This window comes from Leptodactylus fuscus, chromosome 5 (assembly GCF_031893055.1).
Source record: "Leptodactylus fuscus isolate aLepFus1 chromosome 5, aLepFus1.hap2, whole genome shotgun sequence".
NCBI classification, from domain to species: domain Eukaryota; kingdom Metazoa; phylum Chordata; class Amphibia; order Anura; family Leptodactylidae; genus Leptodactylus; species Leptodactylus fuscus.
The window spans coordinates 212,588,399-212,612,865 of NC_134269.1; positions in this window are offsets into that span (position 1 = coordinate 212,588,399).

The window sequence follows — 24,467 nt, forward strand, 5'->3', positions numbered from 1 at the left end:
CAACGTGTAGAGTTCCTCTTCTCCGGCAGTACGCGGTGGTCGGCTGGTAGCAGATCACTGAAACACTTCCCCGGCCTCGTGAGAGAGAGAGAGAGAGCGCCAACGTCGGGTGCATACCAAACACCGCGCTCATTCTTACGGCGAGGCACAGGGGAGCGCGGGAAGAGACCAGCCGGAGATTGCTGCCGGTGCTGTGTGAAAATGATTAATGGTTTTAGTGGAGCAGAGAAAGAGCGGAGCGGTATGTGGTACGTCGCCTTTATTACCGCAAGCTACCGTGTAATATACTGGGTGCACAAACACTGCGAGACCGACTGCGGGATTAATGTCACTGCAGGAACGGGACGACGGCAAAATAAGCGCAATGAGTCATAAGAAGTCATAGAAGATACAATGGAACTGTCTGGGGCAATTAGCGGGAATGGCGGGTGTGGCCCTTTAAATCCCTAGAAATGCTGCATCTGTGCATATGGCCATATGTAACATAATGGCTACTGAATAGATCTGTCATATAGTGTCTAAAATTATACCACTATATAGTGCTCACATGAGAATATTCCATTATTATACTACCACAGAGTGCTCACATGTTAATACCCTATTATACTACCATATAGTGCTCACATGGTAATATCTTACTATACTACCATATAGTGCTCACATGGTAATATCCTACTATACTACCACAGAGTGCTCACATGTTAATACCCTATTATACTACCGTATAGTGCTCACATGGTAATATCCTACTATACTACCATATAGTGCTCACATGTTAATACCCAAACACCAATTCTATACATACAGCACCTATGTAACTCTTCTTTACAGTACTTATATTCTACCACCATAATGTAAAACTTCCATACTGTGTCTAAAATTATACCACCATATAGTGCTCGCTTGTTAATATCTAAATATTACTATAACTTAAATGCTGTAAGGAAGTATATGTTACTACAACATAATACTGCTATACATTGTCCAAAATTATACTACCATATGGTGCTACCATAGCACTATCCAAATGTTATACTACCATATAGTGCTTACAGGACTTATAATATTCAATTTACACTACATGTCAGTATGTAATACGTACATCCATAAACTATCCAGATTATACTGCCATATAGTGCCTATGCCCATGATGTTCCCATAGTCCATATAATACCTCCATTCAGTATCTGAATAATAGTACTGTAAAGCATCTTCATATAACCCTGCCGTGTACAAATAGTGCTACCAAATACTGACATTCTTGGTGTTCTAGTATGGTGTCGGGTGTAACGCGGGGTCATCTGTTGAGTTTTGGGGCAGTGAAAGGGTTAATGTGAGTGTCCCTGATGATCTAGAATAGTGAGGGAGTTAATGGAGACCACCTTGGTAGCCATGGATGATGAATGGGTTCGTTTGTGGCATGTAAAGGGTTAATGAAAACCTTCCTGGTGGTCATTGGGTTAATTAAAGTATGCCTTGTATGAGTAAATTAACCCCGCATTGTTATACTTAACCCCTCCTTCTATTCCCTTACAAGTGTCAGTCTTCACTGTCTCTCTAGCATTCTATTCCTTAAGCAACAATCTCACGGTAAGTTCTAACGTTCCACTGTGTAGCCAAGAATGAAATATTCTAATCATCTATGGCTTTAATAGTGAACGTTTACCTCGGCAGGAGCCTGATGTGTACAATGAATCTGCTTTCCACCCCGCCGCTCGAGCCTTCAGATGCAATGGATCTCACCTGTCAGAGATGCACACCGTGGCTTTTTACGGTCTCTTGACTGACATCTCATCAATGACTCAAAGAGCCAGAAACACATCTGAGAACAGGCGGAGTCCCTATTGATCACCCGTTAACCACTTAAGTAAATGACAGAATTGGCAGCCATTACAAGCGGAGCATAGACGATACATCACGAGCTGTGTATACAGCCTGTCTGACGTCTACTCATACTGACAGGTATAAAATGGGGGTTAGAATCCTGTATGGCTAGGTTTACATTTGGTGATGCCTGGACTATCGCAACCGGGTTTAGAAAACCATTAGTGACATCTATTAGTGACAGAGGGGCACCAAATATGTCTCACTCTGGAGGGCCTGGTCTCTCTATGGATTGCACAAATTAAAGAAGACCTTTCACCACTTCCAGGTCGTTTTACCCTTTAATAGGCGCTGCTTCACTGATTCCAGCACAGTTGGAATTTTTTCTCTAGCCCCTACTGTTCCTGAGAAATCAGCGCTGATAGTTTTGGTGTCTGGTATCCTAACTAAACTCCCTAATGTCCAGTGGGTGGTGCGAGGTAGAAGGAAGGAGGGTGTGACTCATTGCTCCAATCAGAGGCTGGCAGTGTCGACGCCCCCTTTCCACCCACTGGACATTAGGGAGTCTAGTTAGCCTAAACTAACTGCACCGATTGCTCGGGAACGCTGGGGGCTAGAGAAAAAATTCCAACTGCGCCAGAATCAGTGGAAGGGCGGCTATAAAAGGATAAAAAGAGCTGGAGTTTGAGAATGTCTTAAAGGGTCATTTTTAGTAAAACTGGGAATGTGTAATACTTGATTTCTCCAGTGGTGGTGCTGCAGGGAAATGAAACCCTTGGCAGCCAGATCATCACATAGATTACAGCTGATCGATGATGTAAGTCACTAATGTGGGTCAATAAACCAGTACACAATGAGAGACAATTCTAGAAATACCCTACAATAAGATGGCGGGCGGCTCGGACCAATAGGAAATTAAAGCCAGAGCGGTATAATGTATGTAATATAGATAAAGTTCTGATCTTATCAAATTCTGCAAGGTTGGAAAATACGAGAGGTCACTGGTGTCGGCCACGCGGGGCCCCCCGACCTCTTCCTATTAAACAAGATGTAAGATAGCTGCCTCGTGTCTAAACGGTAGTATGTAGGGCAGAGGCTGTAATGGCAGTGATATATGGAGGCAATAGACCAGACCCTACACCGTAGTAATAACCGCGCGTCTTTATCTCTGGAATCTTAGTCTTTTTTTTTTTCTTCTCTTATACCAGGGGAATGAAGAAATGAATTTGAAAATGAAAGTCATTTTACACTTCCCCCGATTTATCTCCGGTGACTACTGATGGAGTCCGGGCTGGAAGAAAGTCTGTGGCGGTTACTTTGCAAAATTAGAGAATTCTGTCATAATACCATGCAGATTGTGCCTAAATAATACCGTCCTAAAGAGCCAAGTAAGTTTACTGCATTACGTCTACATTATACTGCCATATAGTGCACAGTACTGGAAATTTTTAACACATACCATCATAAAGAGCCAAGTAATAGTGCCCACATACTATCATAAAGAGCCAAGTAAAATTAGTGCTATATAATGCCAATATACCATCATAAAGAGCCAAATAGTACTCTATAGTGCCCACATACGATCATAAAGAGGTAAGTAATAGTACCGTATAGTGTTAACCTACGAGAATAAAAAGCCAAGTAATAGTAGTACTATATAGTGTCAAAAAATAATGTTGTACAATGTTCATGATACATTAATAGTACCATATAGTTCAAGTAATAGAATCGTACAGCACCCACATAATACCACCAAAGAGAGCCAAGTAACACTAGCACTACCGTATGTTGTTCAAATAACAGCACCATACAGAGCCAAGCAACAGTATCATATAGTGTCCACGTAATACCACCATAAAGTGCCAAGTAGTAAAACCGTACAATGTCAACTTTATTTTCCCATACAGTGCTGAAGTAATAGACCATGCATAGACAATGCCCGTGTAATGCCACCATCAAGGAACAAGTAATAGGACCGTAAAATGTCCACATTAGACTTATAGCCAAGTAATAGTACCATATAGTGCCCACATACTACAGTAAAACATACCACCACATAAAAATACAAAAGAGCATTAAAGCCACAAAACATATATCATACAGAACTATGAATACCGCCAAATGCAGTGCAGAAATAATACCTATACCACAAAATAACAGTATCATAAAGTGCAGCCAAAAAAAGATACTATACACTGCCCAGATAATACCGTCCTATAGAGCCAAATAATACTACATATACTGCCCATAGAATACCGCCATACAGTACTCAATATGATCAGTCACAGTAACAGATGTTATTGCTCTATTGCCCGTGCCGTAATCCAGCCCTAGACGCAGCAGAGCCAGATTTATCATCCAGCACAACGTCGTTCCACGGGGCAGTAGGTAAACCCATCCCTGTAACATCCATAACACCGCCCTACGCCCGCAGACAGATAAAACTCACCGGCGGCATTGTTTATTGTTAGAAAAGTGGAAGAAAATTAGAAAATGCGACGCAGCCCTGCAAAACCGCCGTCAAAACTGTCTCTCTCGTTTATCGACTTGCAGATGGCGTCCTCGCGCTTATCGGATTTCGAGGCCTCGTTATTTAACATTCCATCCGGGGAGGAAATGGAGTCACATCTTTCATATGTACATATATTTACGGACACTCAGATACGGGGGCTAGTGACAAGGCGAATGCATTAAGATGTACGAAATAAATAATACCGCAATACAATGATTCTGCGAGCCGTAATAAGGAGTCCTATTAGTATGCCGGCTGCAGGGGAAGCGCTTGTAAAGATAAATGTGTTTTCGTTTCTCCTCCTAAAAAGGGAAAATGTATTTGCTTCACTCAGAGACCTCGATACAATAGATGCCTAATGGCTAGAAAATTGGGTCTTGTGTTCCTTTTCTCCCTGGTAATAACACCTGCGCCTATCACAGTCACCCACAAGGTGGCGCTGCCCAGCCTGCAAATAATGATGGCAGATTTGTTAAATTGGGAGGGGGGGGTACTGTTTCTGCTGCCTCAAGTCATGAATGGCAAATCGGCCTAGTTATGCCGCAGTATTGCACTGCATTGTATATTTGCATATGAAGGAAGATGTCAGAGATCTGGGAAAGCTGGGTGGTGGTGATGGAGGGTAAAGATCTATCTCTGCCTTAGATGTGAACAGTTTGTTCATTCTAGCAATGGCATACCATGTGCAAAACTTATTAAACAGCATCAAGGTTATTGTCTGCATCCCTGGTGGTCTAGGGCAGTAAAGGTGTCAGTGTTTGCGTCCCTGGTGATCTAGGGTGGTAAAGGAGGTTAATGTCTCTATACCTAGCTATCAATGGAAGTAAACTCGTTAGAATCGTAGCAATCCAGGATGTAAAGAAATGGATTTCAATGTTCCTGGTGGTCTAGGGCAGTGAAGGGGTTAATGACAGTGTCCCTGGTGGGCTAGGACAGTACAGTTTTATGGCTGGTGGTCTAAGGTAGTAAACCTAATAGTGTCAGGATCACTGGTGATCTATGGTTATCAAAAGGTTAATAGCAGTATCCCTGGTGGGCTAGTACAGCTGTATACCTGGTGGTCTAAGGCAGTAAATGTGTTAAGTGTCAGTATCTCTGATGATCTAGGGTTGTGAAAAGGTTAATAATATATAAATGTTCCTGATGGTCTAGGGCAGTGAAGAGGTCTACTTTATTATTCCAGGTAGTCAAGGTCCCGTAAGCAGGTTGGCATGGGTCAGTGAAGGAGTTAGAGGCAGCATCCCTGGTGAGCTAGGATAGTTGTATGCCTGGTGATCTATGACAGTAAGCGTGTTACAGTTAGCATTTCTGGTGATGTAGGGATGTGAAGAGGTTAATGTCAATGTTAACCTCGGTGGCCTAGGGCAAAGAAGTGGTCAATGTTAGTATTCCTAGTGGTCTAGGGCAGTGTAGAGATCAATGTAAGCTAGTACAGCTGTATGTCTGTGGTCTAAGGCGGTAAACCAAATGTCAGCATCTCCAGGGTTACAAAAAGGTTAATATCAATATTCCTGCTGGTCTAGGGTAACAGAGAGGTCAATTTAAGTATTCTTGGAGGACCGGGTGAGTGAAGCGGTTAATGGCATTATCCCAGGTAGACGATGGCAGCTGTATACCTGTATAAACGCCTTGGTGTCAGCCTTGTGATCTAGGGTTGTGAAAAGGTGTAAGTCAGAATCCCTGGTGGTCAAGGAAAGTGAAGGGGTCAATATCAGTATCCTAAGTGGTCTAGGGCAGGAAAGGATTTACTGTAAGGAATCTCAATGACCTGTAAGACAGGGAGTAGTAAAAGGGTTAATGTTTACCTTTCCGGAGTCCAGTGGTTACTCACCTCTCCGAGATCCAGTGCTGTCCTGGTTGTAACATTAGTCTAAACTCTAACGGTCCAGCTTCCTGTTTCCATCCTGCAGGGTGGGACTAGAGAGAACTGTGCAGCTGGGACTGTAGGGCTGCACAGTTCTCTCTGTAACTGGATGGAGAAATTCAGGAGTAACTGCTTAGTTATTAAGGGAAGAGCTCAGAGAGTCCAGACAGGAACAGGCTTTCCTCTAGCAGGGCCTTTTCTATTAAAGGGGTTGTCTTTGATGAGCCATCCTAAAGGGGAACACTGCAATTACAGGTCCCCTTTAATTCAGACTTACACAGATTCTGCTGATGCCAGATTACCAGAATTGTTCTATTATTGCAAAGGGTTAAAATGTGCACACCTTAAATTGCCCACCTAGAGGGGACGGGGTGTCATTATATAGTCCTATAAATAAGAGGTTAGGGAAGGAACTGATGCGATTATTTCCGTACCGGAGATATTGCTGCAGCGAAATTATTCCCCTCCCCCACCCCTGGCGATCAGTAGAAACAATATTACAAGATAGAATACGTTTCGTGTAGTGATGGCTGAGGCGGCTCTATTACAGGGCGGCTACAGGAAGCGCTTTTCGGGTCGATCTGGTTTTGACTTGTAATTTAACCCTTTCTGACTGAAAGTGTTCCGCTTGGGGACCCGAAGAATGAGAACCTATTCTGCTCAAAAAGAGGTTACCCATGGACCGCCGGGTTTCCACCCAAAAAAATGCAGAGAAGTGCACATTTGTCAAACGGATTTGGGGACGAAACCCCGTCAACGATGACCAGGGACATTGAACATATATTGGACCCGATGCTGCGACTCCGCCAAGGAATATGCACCTTTTTTATGTCTCCACACCTCCCCTGGACCTTCCATGATTAGAATCTGGGGTCTGAAGAGACTCCGATTATAATACCACCACCTTCGGTTCATTCTGAACAGGCCCTGTCCAAAATAAGGGAGGGATAAACCTCGTGGTATTCACAAAACAAATCTTGCATTGCGAGAAGCGATGCCCTAAAGGCATCATTCTCATTGGATGAAATCTGATTAATATAATTGCTGATGGGTGGCAAAGCCCCAAAATTTCGGGTTCTTGGTGTTGCGATGAATATATGAGATAATTGCCCGTAACCCATGGCCGGCACGTACCCAGAGGGACACCTTACTACGGACACCCCCTCCCCGATATTGATCATGTTGTCTTATTAAAGTTGCAGTCTTCTCCCTCGCGTATCGCTCGCCCTTCACGCTGCTCCTTAGCGGCTGTCAGGATACATACAAATTACATACAGATAACACGCAACGCTATCTAAATGTAGACAAGAGCAATGAGAGAGCTATAAATCTTCATTAGTGGGGGGGGGGGGAGGGATAAACAAGAGGCCGAGACTGACAGGCCCGGGGGCTGACTGGGCTAATAAGTGCATGTATTCCCCATAGGCGTCTTCCCCGCCCCCTGCGCTGCCATGTTGTATCTCCGCAGTGACGGTTCCCCCGCCCGATAATGAACTCCTATGAGTGACAGGTTCTTATTTACAGCAGGTCCCTGTCACCCCGTTACCTGAGGCCGCCATCTCAGCGGCCGCCCTGCCATATTACCGCTCCTTAATGTCCCTTTAATAGCGACCTATTAATCCAGGAAGGAAATAATGTGCTGTATCCAGAGGCGACCGCCATGGTATACACTTTAGGATTGCGCCGGGCTGATGAGCCGTACATGACATACATTACTCATTAAGATCCGCCGCGTGCTGGGGGTGATCAACGGCCGCCACCGGGGGGCACATACTTTATGGCTTGTATAATTAACCTCATGTGATTCACTAATTAACCATTGTGTCGTTAATTTGTGTTCCTTGTACATTGTCACAGGAGAAAGTGATGGCGGCATGTGACCTGCCAGTGCCCTCGTAACTATAGTGCACCCTCACCGTACCATAAACAGTGCCGCTATAATGGTTGTAGCCACAGTGCCAGCCACAATGGACTAGCCACATAGCGCTCTCATCTAGCCACAGTGCCCCTATAACAGTGACCGTCACTGTTCTCCCATAACAGCACCCCTACATCAGTGCCAGTCACTGCTTTTATGACAGTGCCCCGACATCAGTGCCAACCAGTCTGCTCCCCTGTAACACTGCAAGTCAGTGTTCCCATAACGGTGCCAGTCACAGTGCCCTTAAGAGCACCCCTACATCAGTGCCAGTCACATTGCTTTTATGACAGTGCCCGTCACCATATTTCCATAACTGTGCCCCTACATCAGTGCCAACCATTCTGCTCCCCTGTAACACTGCAAGTCAGTGTTCCCATAACGGTGCCAGTCGCAGTGCCCTTAAGAGCACCCTTACATCAGTGCCAGTAACATTGCTTTTATAATAGTGCCGTCACAATATTTCCATAACTGTGCCCCTACATCAGTGCCAACCTTTGTGTTCCCATAACAGTACCCCTACATCAGTGCCAGTCACAGGGCTCCCCTAACACTGCAAGTCACAATGTTTCCATCATAATGCCATTCACCATGCCCCATGAACAGCGCCCCTACAACAATGCTAGTCACAGTACTCCCATAAGTGCCCCTACAACAGTGTCGGTCGCAACATTTCCAAAACAGTGCCCCTACATCAGTACTAACCGATGTAGTCCCGTAATAGTATCCCTACACCAGCGCTCTCATCACAGTCCTAGTCTCCATGCCCCAAAAATTGTGCTAGCCATAGTAACCCCATAACAATGACCCTACAACAGTACCAGTCAGTGTACTCCCCTTAACTTGTCCACGCATGTGCTACCATAACAGTATCACTGCCCTTACAACATCACTACCGCACCCTCAGCATAGCGCCAGTCCTAACACTCTCTTTATAGTGCTCCCATATCCGTGTCGGTCACAGTGTCCCCGTAAACCTACCAGTCCTAGAATAACTGTACCCCATAACAGTGCCATCTGAATTGGCTACCGTAACCGTTCCCTTACAGATAGCAATGAGGGGACCCCACCTAGAGCGCCCCCTTATGGCATGATAACCTTGTGTTACCTCGGCCGGGGGTACATGTCCTCATTTTCTATGGAGTGTGAGGCATATGTGTGAGCGCGGCTTGTTCTAGTCCTCACCAGATGTTATCTGTAACTCAGTGTGACCACCAATTATTATTAAAGTGTCTGAGCCCCCGAGACTGGGGAATGACTCTCCGCCACCAGTAAATTACCAGCTGACCTCTGCCGCGCCGCCGCTCCTCCATCACTCTATATATAATCCCATCTCCCTCCTTGCCTGGTGATGTGATTTGTAAAAGCCAAGCTAAATCACAGAAGGCGACATGTCACTAGGTGTTTTTTTGCTCTTGTTTCTACTCCTCATTCCTTAAAGGGGATGAAAACATCAAATAGATTGTGCCCAAAAAAATCGAAAAAAATATAGGAGCGGGAATTATTCTTGACTATAAAATAAAACCGGTACAGATGTATATATGTTTTTTAATTTTTTTGCGGCAACTCCCTCTAGCACAGCAGGAAGTCTCAGCACTCTCAAATACTAATGTAGGACCTCTCACCACCTCTACCAACCCCAGCTCTGGTCATCCCTTAATAAGGCCCATTCTACTGATTCTGGCACAGTTGGAATTTTTTTTCTAGCCCCCACCGTTCCCGAGTAATCACTGCTGTTAATTTTGGTGCCTGATATATTAACTAGACTCCCTAATAGCACATGGGTGGTGTCAGGGAGGAGCAGGGAAGGGGGCGTGACTGGGAAGGGGGCGTGACTCAGAGCTCCAATCAGAGGTGAACAGTGTCAGAGCTCATGATCACACCCCTTGCCTGCTCCTGCCTGACACCACCCACTGGGTATTAGAGAGTCTAGTTGGCATAAACAAGCTGCACCTATTGCTCCGGAACAGTGGGGGCTAGAGGCAAAATTCCAACTGTGCTGGAATCAGTGGAGATGTGACTATTAAAGGATGAAAAGAGCTACAGTTGGTGTAAGGTCTTCTTTAAAGGGGTTGTATGAGGCCCAAAATATATTTGTAGAGACATGTCTAGTAGTCAGTGATCCCTCACCAAGAGTTACACTACCCAAAAGTATCCTCTGAGAGCCTTTGTATAGGACAGTGGGGGGAGCACGATTACGCCCTCTGGGGGAAAAGATCAAACTACCACCTGTAATCCTTTGGAGGACGAAATTTATAGCAATCCAATATGTCAATCTGGAGGAGGGGGGCGGTATTTTTTATATTTGTGAGTATATTTTTAACAAGTTGACAACTCGCGGGTGTAATTGACTGACTGCGGGCTATTAAAGGGGATAAATTTCATTAAATTTTTTAATTTTTTTTTTCAATTCAGTCATTCTGAGGGTCAGTAAAATGGGGATGGGGATGGAGGAGGCCCATCTATATCTTTCTAAATTTTTATTTTTTTATTTTTTTTTAAATTCTGTTTTCCGTAGCGATTTAGTAAAGCATCAAAGACAACAGATGGAAAACTTGGCGGCTTATTAAGTGACTCGCAGCGTTATCCTGCCAAGTGTCACTTTCTTGTGTCCCGTTAACGGCCAAACACTCCGCAATTAGCGGCTTTACATGAAAAGAGTCGACCTCAAAACACCTCGCAAAAAAAAAAAAAAAAAAAAATTCATGGTTACTACAAGGTGACGATTAAAAAAAAAAAAAAAACCCTTAGGAAAAAACATCAGGTGAATTTATCCAAATGAAGTTTTAGGATCCGAGACTTCAAAAACAGCAGTTCTTGTTTGAGGAGTCGCTGCCCTCTAGTGGCCAAATGTGGAATTGTACAAATTACTTTTTTTAAAATTTTTGTGAGCCATGGTCTCGGTCAGACGCCGATGGTTAAGCTAAATAAGTTAAGCGGGAGAAGCGGCCGAATTTATAATATAATGCACAAGGATGTAGGGTTGAGCAATCGGGAAAGATCGATCCCGATCGGCGATCGAGCAAATTTCACGATCCGGATCGGGTGGAAAACGATTGGAGATCGGATTTTGAAATCGATCCTGAAATCTCAAGATCGGCTCAACCCTACTCGGATGACCTCTCCATTGATGTCTCCATTGACTTGGCAGGTTCTGTTTTGGAGCACTGGATCCCAGGCCGAAAGCGGAGAGGCAACCATGACCAATATTGTGATTGGTTCCCTACCACTGATTGATCTTGGCGATCATGTGATCATCACCGATTCCCCCGGAAAGGAGACCAGGACTGTACAACGGAGCACCAGGGATAGGTCTGAATGACATATTTGTCTTGTTCTACACCAGGGGTGAACCTACCTTTTTTGCCGACTGAGGTGGACGACAGAAAGCCGCCTCCCACCCCCCACCCCCCCAGGAAGGAGGCGGGGCGGATCGAAGGGGGGTGGGGCGGAGTTGCGTTAGCAGGCAGGGAGAGGACCTGCTCTCTGCCTGAGCGTGAGGGGAGGCCGCTGGAGCAGCGCTGCGTCCACAGGGCCTCCCCAATCCACCGCTCGCTTCTCGGGCTGCCGAGACGGTGACGCTAAGCCAGTGGGAGCCTAAGCCTCATGGGAGGTGCGGCGCTGTTCTACACCCACCTCAGTCAACCTTGAGTTTCCTATAATTTCTGGACAACCCCTTTAAGTCATTGAAAGTCCTGGGCATGCTGGGAGTTGTAGTTGCACAGCGCGGGTTGTATAAGGATAGACTGCGACCTATCCAGGGCCAGCGTTGTCACTTGACAAGAGTTTCCAATCTAATAATTCCCGTCTCGCCTTCGTGTAGGACGCGTCTGATTGTTATTACCCCTCCCCCGCCCCCTCCGCAGCGCCGGCTGCCATTGATTAAATGTACATACAAACAAAGCGTCCGAGGGGATTATACGATGACATTATGGTAATGCAGGCGTCGGCCATTATTTCCTTGCGCTGAGATTACGAAGCCATTTGTCAGCTCAGTAATACGGAAAGTTTTGTAAAGCGCGATAAAGCCCCTTATTATTATATCGCCGTCCCTCCGGAGCGGGCAATTATTAGCTGAGACGCAACGCAGAATCCAACAGATAGAAATCCTTCACTCACCTTCTAGTTACTGAAGTTTGCTTCATCCAGTTCTTCTATGTTATATCTGACAACCCCTATGGCCATTATTACAGTTTACACAAAGGTTGTCGGAGTCACCCAAACCTTCGAGGACTCTAGATAGGCAAAGTTTGGTTCTGTCAGATGAGCGACGGCCTACGGCAATGACAATTACACCGGAGATCTGGTATTGACCCCTCAACTACCCTAGACCACCAGGGAAGTTGGCATTAAACTCTTCACTACTCTAGACCCTTAAGGAGACTGGCAGTTACCACTTCACTACTCTAGACCACCAGGGAAGATGGAAATTGATGATGTAGACTTCGGAGGGGAGCACAGACTTTCAGCATTCCCACTGATGGGCTCTCCCACTACTATAGACCACCAGGAGAGGCTAACATTAACTTCTTCACTACTTTAGACCACCAGGGAAGTTGACATTTACCTCTTCACTACTTTAGACCACCAAGGAGGCTGGCATTTGCCTCTTCACTATTGTAGACCACCTGGGATGTTGGCATTGACCTCTTCACTATTCTAGACCACCAGGGATGTTGGCATTTACCTCTTCACTATTCTAGACCACCAGGAATGTTGGTATTGACCTCTTCACTACTCTAGACCACCAAGGAAACTGGCATTGTCCTCTTCACTACTCTAGACCACCAAGGAGGTTGGCATTGCCCTCTTCACTATTCTAGACCACCAAGGAGGATGGGATTAACCTCCTCACTACTCTAGACTACCAGGGAAATTGGCATTACCCTATTTACTAATCTAGACCACTGGGGAACCCAGCATTATCTACTTCACTATTCTAGACCACCACTGGGCTTTAACCTTGTTTCTACACTTGGCTCCCAGGGAAGCTGGAAGTAACTTCTTCTCTACTCTAGACCACCAGGAAACCTGCCATTAACTTCTTCATTACTCTAGACAACCATGGAACCTGGTATTAACCTCTTCAGTACTCAAGACCACCAAGAAGGCTGCCATTCCCCTCTTTACTACTATAGACCACCATGGAAGCTAGCATTAACCCCTTTACAGCCCTTAGATCATCAGAGTATATCAGGTTACTCCCTCTATAATGTCGCTTGTTTCTCCATTACCGGGGCGCTGTACTGCCTGTACCGGGGCCGTGGGCCACACTGTGTACCTGGCGTCTTTATGACCCATCATTGGCGCACTGTATGAGAAGACTTTCCTCCATTAATTGTGATTGGAACATCTCAAGGTTCAGTCCAGTAAATGTCACCGATGTTCCCGATGTCCCATCACAGGTTCAGTAGGAACAGGAGCGGTAATTGAAAGATTTCAGCAAAAAAAGGCAAAACTTCAGACACCAAGTACAAAATACTGACATATCTACAAGTGGGGACGACTTATACACGGCCAGTCATAGTAATTGTAGGTGGAAATGTGACATGTGACCTACCGATCCTGCAACTCAGGAAAGACTTTGCGAGGATAATAACTTATTAATTAGCTAATTGATGTCACAAAAAAGGTCAAAATCATTAAATAAGATACCGAGTAATATCAGGAACATACCGCACTGCTACTATATGTCCATTAGTATGTATTATTATATACAGGGGAGAATATTATTATATATTCTTGTACATAGGGGGGCAGTATTATAGTAGTTATATTCTTGTACATAGAAGCAGTATTATAGTAGTTATATTCTTGTACATAGGAGGTAGTATTATAGTAGTTATATTCTTGTACATAGAAGCAGTATTATAGTAGTTATATTCTTGTACATAGGAGCAGTATTATAGTAGTTATATTCTTGTACATTGGAGTAGTATTATAGTAGTTATATTCTTGTACATAGGAGCAGTATTATAGTAGTTATATTCTTGTACATAGGAGTAGTATTATAGTAGTTATATTCTTGTATATAGGAGCAGTAGTATAGTAGTTATATTCTTGTACATAGGAGTAGTATTATAGTAGTTATATTCTTGTACATAGGAGTAGTATTATAGTAGTTATATTCTTGTATATAGGAGCAGTATTATAGTAGTTATATTCTTGTACATAGGAGGTAGTATTATAGTAGTTATATTCTTGTACATAGGAGCAGTATTATAGTAGTTATAGTCTTGTACATAGGAGGTAGTATTATAGTAGTTATATTCTTGTACATAGAAGCAGTATTATAGTAGTTATATTCTTGTACATAGAAGCAGTATTATAGTAGTTATATTCTTGTACATAGGAGTAGTATTATAGTAGTTATATTCTTGTACATAGGAGCAGTATTATAGTAGTTATATTCTTGTACATAGGAGGTAGTATTATAGTAGTTATATTCTTGTACATAGGAGCAGTATTATAGTAGTTATATTCTTGTACATAGGAGGTAGTATTATAGTAGTTATATTCCTGTACATAGGAGTAGTATTATAATAGTTATATTCTTGTACATAGGGGGCAGTATTATAGTAGTTATATTCTTGTACACAGGAGCAGTATTATAGTAGTTATATTCTTGTACATAGGAGCAGTATTATAGTAGTTATATTCTTGTACATAGGAGCAGTATTATAGTAGTTATATTCTTGTACATAGGAGGTAGTATTATAGTAGTTATATTCTTGTACATAGGAGGTAGTATTATAGTAGTTATATTCTTGTACATAGGAGCAGTATTATAGTAGTTATATTCTTGTACATAGGAGGTAGTATTATAGTAGTTATATTCTTGTACATAGGAGGTAGTATTATAGTAGTTATATTCTTGTACATAGGAGGTAGTATTATAATAGTTATATTCTTTACCATAAGTACAGACACATCTAAGATCTGCCTTCTGCATGTCCATTGTTTGCCCCTGTGGTGCGGGTGATATTCCGGATTATACGATGTATATAACAATCCTCCTGTATAACATTTCATTACCATTTAATGCAGAAGTCTGTAATCAGTGACCTCTGTGTGTCAGTGAGATACATGAGGACTGAGTCTTGTCCAGGGACCAGGATACTGCAGCCTTTGCTTGCGCCGCTCTTAAGAACATTTCACTGAGATTAGAGGAACTGAATGGACATGTCCGGGTTCCAATCCGCAGATAGATTAAGCTAACAGCGGAGAATTGTCTGACCCACAGAGACAGAGGCCTGTGCACTACTTATCCGGGCTGGGAGATGGCAGCTTACCTTTCATAGGTATAACGTGAAGGTACCACTAGTGGGAATTCACTGTATACACATTTATACTGTATTCACTATAAACCCGTATACAAATAGCTCCCCTAGTGGTGGCTGCAGGAAGCCAATATTTAAAATGTATCAAGCTAGATAAACAACGGTCCTTTTATATAAGTATATGATCAGAAAGTGACACATGCTGCAAATTTGACCACTTCTTTGCCAGACCAATGCCCCTGGTTCAGGACCAGACACGTTTTTGGGATTATTCATACATGAGGGCTATAACCTTTAAGTCAGTTCTCCTTTAAGATGGCTTGTCGGGTAAAAGTTCAAGACGGCAGGCGGATTTATTTGTGATAGTGATGGAGAGACCCGATGTGAATCCTGGGAGTCGCTGTCTGCGGCCGGGTCCCTGGGCTCTGCTTGTTTTTGTTCTATTTGTATTCCTCACCATTGTGGAAATACGAGTTAAGCCTGAAGCGGAGAACAACTGCGAGTAACAGCACAATCTCCGCCGCTCATCTGCAACATGAATCGCACGGGGACATTTCAAGTAAAATAAAGAAAAATTTAAAAACTGGAAAAAAAATAATAAAAAAAATAAAAGAAAACAGAGGGCGCCGTGACTTTCAGGCGGTGTCTTTTTATACTGTCGCCTCGTCTCTCCAGATCCTTTTATCAGATGTGTCTCTGGGCTCCTGATTCATCGTGTGCTGTCAGCGCTGCGTGAAGGCTCCGATCCCATAAGTGACGAGCAACGGCCTGATCCATTCCTGTACAACACTGAAAAGAAATCAATTCATTCCATTAAAGTGGAGGATGGTATAACTGGGCATCGTGTATAGTTGTACAGCTGGTATAACCTGGGCATCGCCTATATATGTACTGCTGATATAACCTAGGCATCGCCTATAGATGTACAGCTGGTATAACCCGGGCATCGCCTATAGATGTACAGCTGGTATAACCCGGGCATCGCCTATAGATGTACAGCCGGTATAACCCGGGCATCGCGTATAGATGTACAGCCGGTATAACTTGGGCATAGCCTATAGATGTACAGCCGGTATAACCTGGGCATCGCCTATGGATCTACAGCTGGTATAACCTGGGCATCGCCTATGGATGTTACAGCCGGTATAACCTGGGCATCTCCTATAGATGTACAGCTGGTATAACCTGGGCATCATCTATAGATGTACAGCTGGTATAACCTGGGCATCGCCTATAGATGTACAGCTGGTATAACCTGGGCATCGCCTATAGATGTACAGCTGGTATAATCTGGGCATCGCGTATAGGTGTACAGCTGATATAACCTGGGCATCTCCTATAGATGTACAGCTGGTATAACCTGGACATCGCCTATAGATGTACAGCTGGTATAACCTGAGCATCGCCTATGGATCTACAGCCGGTACAACCTGGGCATCGCCTATGGATCTACAGCCGGTATAACCTGGGCATCGCCTATGGATGTTACACCCGGTATAACCTGGGCATCGCCTATGGATGTTACAGCCGGTATAACCTGGGCATCGCCTATGGATGTACAGCCGGTATAACCTGGGCATCGCCTATGGATGTTACAGCTGGTATAACCTGGGCATCGTGTATAGATGTACAGCCGGTATAACCTGGGCATAGCCTATAGATCTACAGCCGGTATAACCTGGGCATCTCCTATAGATGTACAGCTGGTATAACCTGGGCATCGTCTATAGATGTACAGCTGGTATAACCTGGGCATCGCCTATAGATGTACAGCTGGTATAACCTGGGCATCGCCTATAGATGTACAGCTGGTATAACCTGGGTATTGCCTATAGATGTACAGCTGGTATAACCTGGGCATCGCCTATAGATGTACAGCTGGTATAACCTGGGTATTGCCTATAGATGTGCAGCTGGTATAACCTGGGCATCGCCTATAGATGTACAGCTGGTATAACCTGGGTATTGCCTATAGATGTGCAGCTGGTATAACCTGGGCATCGCCTATAGATGTGCAGCTGGTATAACCTGGGCATCGCCTATAGATGTGCAGCTGGTATAACCTGGGCATCGCCTATAGATGTACAGCTGGTATAACCTGGGTATTGCCTATAGATGTGCAGCTGGTATAACCTGGGTATTGCCTATAGATGTGCAGCTGGTATAACCTGGGCATCGCCTATAGATGTACAGCTGGTATAACCTGGGCATCGCCTATAGATGTACAGCTGGTATAACCTGGGTATTGCCTATAGATGTGCAGCTGGTATAACCTGGGTATTGCCTATAGATGTGCAGCTGGTATAACCTGGGCATTGCCTATAGATGTGCAGCTGGTATAACCTGGGCATTGCCTATAGATGTGCAGCTGGTATAACCTGGGCATTGCTTAAATGTGTGCAGCTGGTATAACCTGAGTATCTCCTGTATATACTTATATATGTATAACTTGGGTATCACCTATATATGTACAGCCGGTATAACCTGGGTATCTCCTGTATATATTATATATGTACAGCTGGTATAAGTTATACTTCATCTTGTATATAGTGATATAGACCATGCTGGAATAATTTTGGAATATAAGTATATATGTAAAAATAGAAGTTATATATTTCTGTAACAGGATTTGTTAGTGTCCTGCTGAAATGTTATAGCTTAGGGGTTATTGTGCAGGCGTTGTTGGGTCAGTGCGGCGCCCGCAGCAATGTGTGAAGGTAGAAGAGAATGTTCTATTGTATTACCGATGTGCAGCACAGCTCGGGGTCAGCGGGTTCAGTCCACACTTCCTACTTACTTTAGTTAAATCATGATTAATAATTTAAGCCGACCTTGCTTACTAAGATTTTTGTCGCCTAAGCAAACATATAGCAGCATGTAACTGCCTAACCCCGAGTTATTCACAGTCATATCTGCAGTGCACTTTCTTTTGGAAATCATAAATCAGATATGAAGTGGTTATAGCAATAAAAGTAAGGTTGCAATACTACAGATAGCTAATACACAATGGGGGTCAAGTAGGGCGATCACTATATGGTCTACTAATAGTACAGGTCAGAGAATCACACTAGTCACAGCATACTGCTCCCGAAGTGATGGGGATGTTCAGAACACATAATGATATGTATAGGAGAGGTCATTAACATAAGATTGGTGGGAGACATCCGGTAGTCTTATAGATCAGGTGATATTGGCAAAATGTAATACTGCCCCCTATGTACAAGAATATAACTACTATAATACTACTCTTATGTACAAGAATATAACTACTATAATACTGCTCCTATGTACAAGAATATAACTACTATAATACTGCTCCTATGTACAAGAATATAACTACTATAATACTACCCCCTATGTACAAGAATATAACTACTATAATACTACTCCTATGTACAAGAATATAACTACTATAATACTGCTCCTATGTACAAGAATATAACTACTATAATACTGCTCCTATGTACAAGAATATAACTACTATAATACTGCTCCTATGTACAAGAATATAACTACTATAATACTACCCCCTATGTACAAGAATATAACTACTATAATACTACCCCCTATGTACAAGAATATAACTACTATAATACTGCTCCTATGTACAAGAATATAACTACTATAATACTGCCTCCTATGTACAAGAATATAACTACTATAATACTACTCCTATGTACAAGAATATAACTACTATAATACTACCTCCTATGTACAAGAATATAACTACTATAATACTGCTCCTATGTACAAGAATATAACTACTATAATACTACTCCTATGTACAAGAATATAACTACTATAATACTGCCCCCTATGTACAAGAATATAACTACTATAATACTACTCCTATGTACAGGAATATAACTACTATAATACTGCTCCTATGTACAAGAATATAACTACTATAATACTGCTCCTTATGTACAAGAATATAACTACTATAATACTGCCCCCTATGTACAAGAATATAACTACTATAATACTACTCCTATGTACAGGAATATAACTACTATAATACTACCTTCTATGTACAAGAATATAACTACTATAATACTACCTCCTATGTACAAGAATATAACTACTATAATACTGCCCACTATGTACAAGAATATAACTACTATAATACTACTCCTATGTACAAGAATATAACTACTATAATACTGCTCCTATGTACAAGAATATAACTACTATAATACTACCCCCTATGTACAAGAATATAACTACTATAATACTGCTCCTATGTACAAGAATATAACTACTATAATACTACCCCCTATGTACAAGAATATAACTACTATAATACTACCCCCTATGTACAAGAATATAACTACTATAATACTACCTCCTATGTACAAGAATATAACTACTATAATACTGCCTCCTATGTACAAGAATATAATTACTATAATACTACTCCTATGTACAAGAATATAACTACTATAATACTACCTCCTATGTACAAGAATATAACTACTATAATACTGCTCCTATGTACAAGAATATAACTACTATAATACTACTCCTATGTACAAGAATATAACTACTATAATACTGCCCCCTATGTACAAGAATATAACTACTATAATACTACTCCTATGTACAAGAATATAACTACTATAATACTGCTCCTATGTACAAGAATATAACTACTATAATACTACTCCTATGTACAAGAATATAACTACTATAATACTACTCCTATGTACAAGAATATAACTACTATAATACTGCTCCTATGTACAAGAATATAACTACTATAATACTACTCCTATGTACAAGAATATAACTACTATAATACTGCTCCTATGTACAAGAATATAACTACTATAATACTACTCCTATGTACAAGAATATAACTACTATAATACTGCCCCCTATGTACAAGAATATAACTACTATAATACTACTCCTATGTACAAGAATATAACTACTATAATACTGCTCCTATGTACAAGAATATAACTACTATAATACTGCCCCCTATGTACAAGAATATAACTACTATAATACTACTCCTATGTACAGGAATATAACTACTATAATACTGCTCCTATGTACAAGAATATAACTACTATAATACTGCTCCTTATGTACAAGAATATAACTACTATAATACTGCCCCCTATGTACAAGAATATAACTACTATAATACTACTCCTATGTACAGGAATATAACTACTATAATACTACCTTCTATGTACAAGAATATAACTACTATAATACTACCTCCTATGTACAAGAATATAACTACTATAATACTGCCCCCTATGTACAAGAATATAACTACTATAATACTACTCCTATGTACAAGAATATAACTACTATAATACTGCTCCTATGTACAAGAATATAACTACTATAATACTGCCCCCTATGTACAAGAATATAACTACTATAATACTACTCCTATGTACAGGAATATAACTACTATAATACTGCTCCTATGTACAAGAATATAACTACTATAATACTGCTCCTTATGTACAAGAATATAACTACTATAATACTGCCCCCTATGTACAAGAATATAACTACTATAATACTACCTCCTATGTACAAGAATATAACTACTATAATACTGCCCCCTATGTACAAGAACATAACTACTATAATATTGCTCCTATGTACAAGAATATAACTACTATAATACTGCCTCCTATGTACAAGAATATAACTACTATAATACTGCTCCTATGTACAAGAATATAACTACTATAATACTGCTCCTATGTACAAGAATATAACTACTATAATACTACTCCTATGTACAGGAATATAACTACTATAATACTACCTTCTATGTACAAGAATATAACTACTATAATACTGCTCCTATGTACAAGAATATAACTACTATAATACTACTCCTATGTACAAGAATATAACTACTATAATACTACCTCCTATGTACAAGAATATAACTACTATAATACTGCTCCTATGTACAAGAATATAACTACTATAATACTGCTCCTATGTACAAGAATATAACTACTATAATACTACTCCTATGTACAGGAATATAACTACTATAATACTACCTCCTATGTACAAGAATATAACTACTATAATACTACCCCCTATGTACAATAATATAACTACTATAATACTGCCTCTTATATATAAGAATACTAGCATCTGCCCGCGACTTCGTCTGCGGGTTTGTATTGGCGCTGATCCGCTTATATTTAGACAATTGCTAATGTGGATGATCCGCCTGTTCCCACGTCTCGGCTCTGCTACATCGCAGCATATGCGCAGCATAGTCAGTTGTATGTACATCTCTACATATGGAGAGCATACTCAGCTGTGCTACAACGCTGCTTAAGCTCTGCTACATCTGGCCATTTGGATTATAGGGCTGTTCTTATGTCAGTGTGTGAGCAGCTTCTGTGTTACAAAGGGCTGAATGGATGTTGCTGAAATGTGCCAAAGTTGTCCCCCTCCCCCATCAGAGGCACAACAACACATTCCCCTTCGTACTCACTGAAACTCTACACCTGATATACTCCTCTTGCCCACATACATCCTGCATGTTCTGTAGTCTCCTGATCTTCCATGAGACTCCATTTTCTTTCAGCTTTCACACTGTCCAGCTTCATCCTATATAGCTCCACCCACTACCTAGCATGATCCTATCCTAGAATGGTTGATGATGTCATCACAGGTCCTTTAGTGTCCTGTGAACCTATATTCCTTCACCGTGGTCATGTAGTGACGTGATTTACAGGATAAAAAGTAGCCTATGTTTTAATCGGGGTTCCTATCTATGTATGTGGCAAATTTCATGCAAATCCGTTCAGCCGTTTTTGCGTGATTGAGGAACAAACATGCAAACCCACAAACTTGTAGGATAAGTACTATAATACCGTTTCTATGTACAAGAATATACACCGTACATAGGAGCACTTGTGGCTGTCTTGCTCATTCTACGCCCTGGGATGTTTATGAAATTCTGTCTGTCATTACTACTTTGGTTTGTGTCTCCTATTTAATGCCGCTACATGGCGCTATTACTTGTTTCGGGGGTTATTTGGCCCTGATGGACGACCTTCAAAGATGCTTCAGTGTTTTTTTAATATCCACCTATATATTGCACATCTATTACGGTATATACATATATCTCAGTCCCAGTCTTGTAGCTCAGCTGCTGCTCTGGAAGCTACAGCGGTATTAAACCTTTTAATTTCACAGTTCACTATTGTGCGATGTATATTAATGCCGTATATATAAACTTTGCCAGTCTTTTCCCTATTGAGACGTATCCAAAGGAATTTTGCTGTGCAGAAATTGATGAGGTCGGATCCCTCCTTCCTGCATCCTGTGAACTTGGCTCCCGGTTTGATCCCTATCTGTGTCTCTGCTCCCTGATCGATGACTCATCCCCGCTCTCTGCTCTGTTTATGATGTCGCCGATCAGTCACACAACAGAAAGCAACGCAAAACAATATTCATCGCTGTATCCTACACGGACCCCTCCTCTGAGAATACAATGGCCACAAAGCCGAGTCACTCATGTATTATGGAGAAGGTAAAAATATTACAACTTGTGGATTTGGAGGTTTTTCTATCAGCACAAAAAAAAAAACCCTCACAGAATATCACCCAAGGGGCGCAAGACTAAACACTACCTATCATATGTGACTACTCATACACACAGTCAGGATTATAGCGGTAATATCTAGTACCTAGGAGCAGTATTATAGTAGTTATATTCTTGTACATAGGAGGTAGTATTATAGTAGTTATATTCTTTTACATAGGGGCAGTATTATAGTAGTAATATTCTTGTACATAGGAGCAGTATTATAGTAGTTATTTCTTGTACATAGGAGCAGTATTATAGTAGTTATATTCTTGTACATAGGAGTAGTATTATAGTAGTTATATTCTTGTACATAGGAGTAGTATTATAGTAGTTATATTCTTGTACATAGGAGTAGTATTATAGTAGTTATATTCTTGTACATAGGAGCAGTATATAGTAGTTATATTCTTGTACATAGGAGCAGTATTATAGTAGTTATATTCTTGTACATAGGAGCAGTATTATAGTAGTTATATTCTTGTACCTAGGGGCAGTATTATAGTAGTTATATTCTTGTACATAGGAGGTAGTATTATAGTAGTTATATTCTTGTACATAGGAGGTAGTATTATAGTAGTTATATTCATGTACATAGGAGCAGTATTATAGTAGTTATATTCTTGTACCTAGGGGCAGTATTATAGTAGTTATATTCTTGTACATAGGAGGTAGTATTATAGTAGTTATATTCTTGTACATAGGAGGTAGTATTATAGTAGTTATATTCATGTACATAGGAGCAGTATTATAGTAGTAATATTCTTGTACATAAGGGGTAGTATTATAGTAGTTATATTCTTTTACATAGGGGCAGTATTATAGTAGTAATATTCTTGTACATAGGAGCAGTATTATAGTAGTTATTTCTTGTACATAGGAGCAGTATTATAGTAATTATATTCTTGTACATAGGAGTAGTATTATAGTAGTTATATTCTTGTACATAGGAGTAGTATTATAGTAGTTATATTCTTGCACATATGAGTAGTATTATAGTAGTTATATTCTTGTACATAGGAGCAGTATTATAGCAGTTATATTCTTGTACATAGGAGGTAGTATTATAGTAGTTATATTCTTGTACATAGGATCAGTATTATAGTAGTTATATTCTTGCACATATGAGTAGTATTATAGTAGTTATATTCTTGTACATAGGAGCAGTATTATAGTAGTTATATTCTTGTACATAGGAGTAGTATTATAGTAGTTATATTCTTGTACATAGGGGGCAGTATTATAGTAGTTATATTCTTGTACATAGGAGTAGTATTATAGTAGTTATATTCTTGTACATAGGAGCAGTATTATAGTAGTTATATTCTTGTACATAGGAGCAGTATTATAGTAGATATATTCTTGTACATAGGAAGCAGTATTATAGTAGTTATATTCTTGTACATAGGAGCAGTATTATAGTAGTTATATTCTTGTACCTAGGGGCAGTATTATAGTAGTTATATTCTTGTACATAGGAG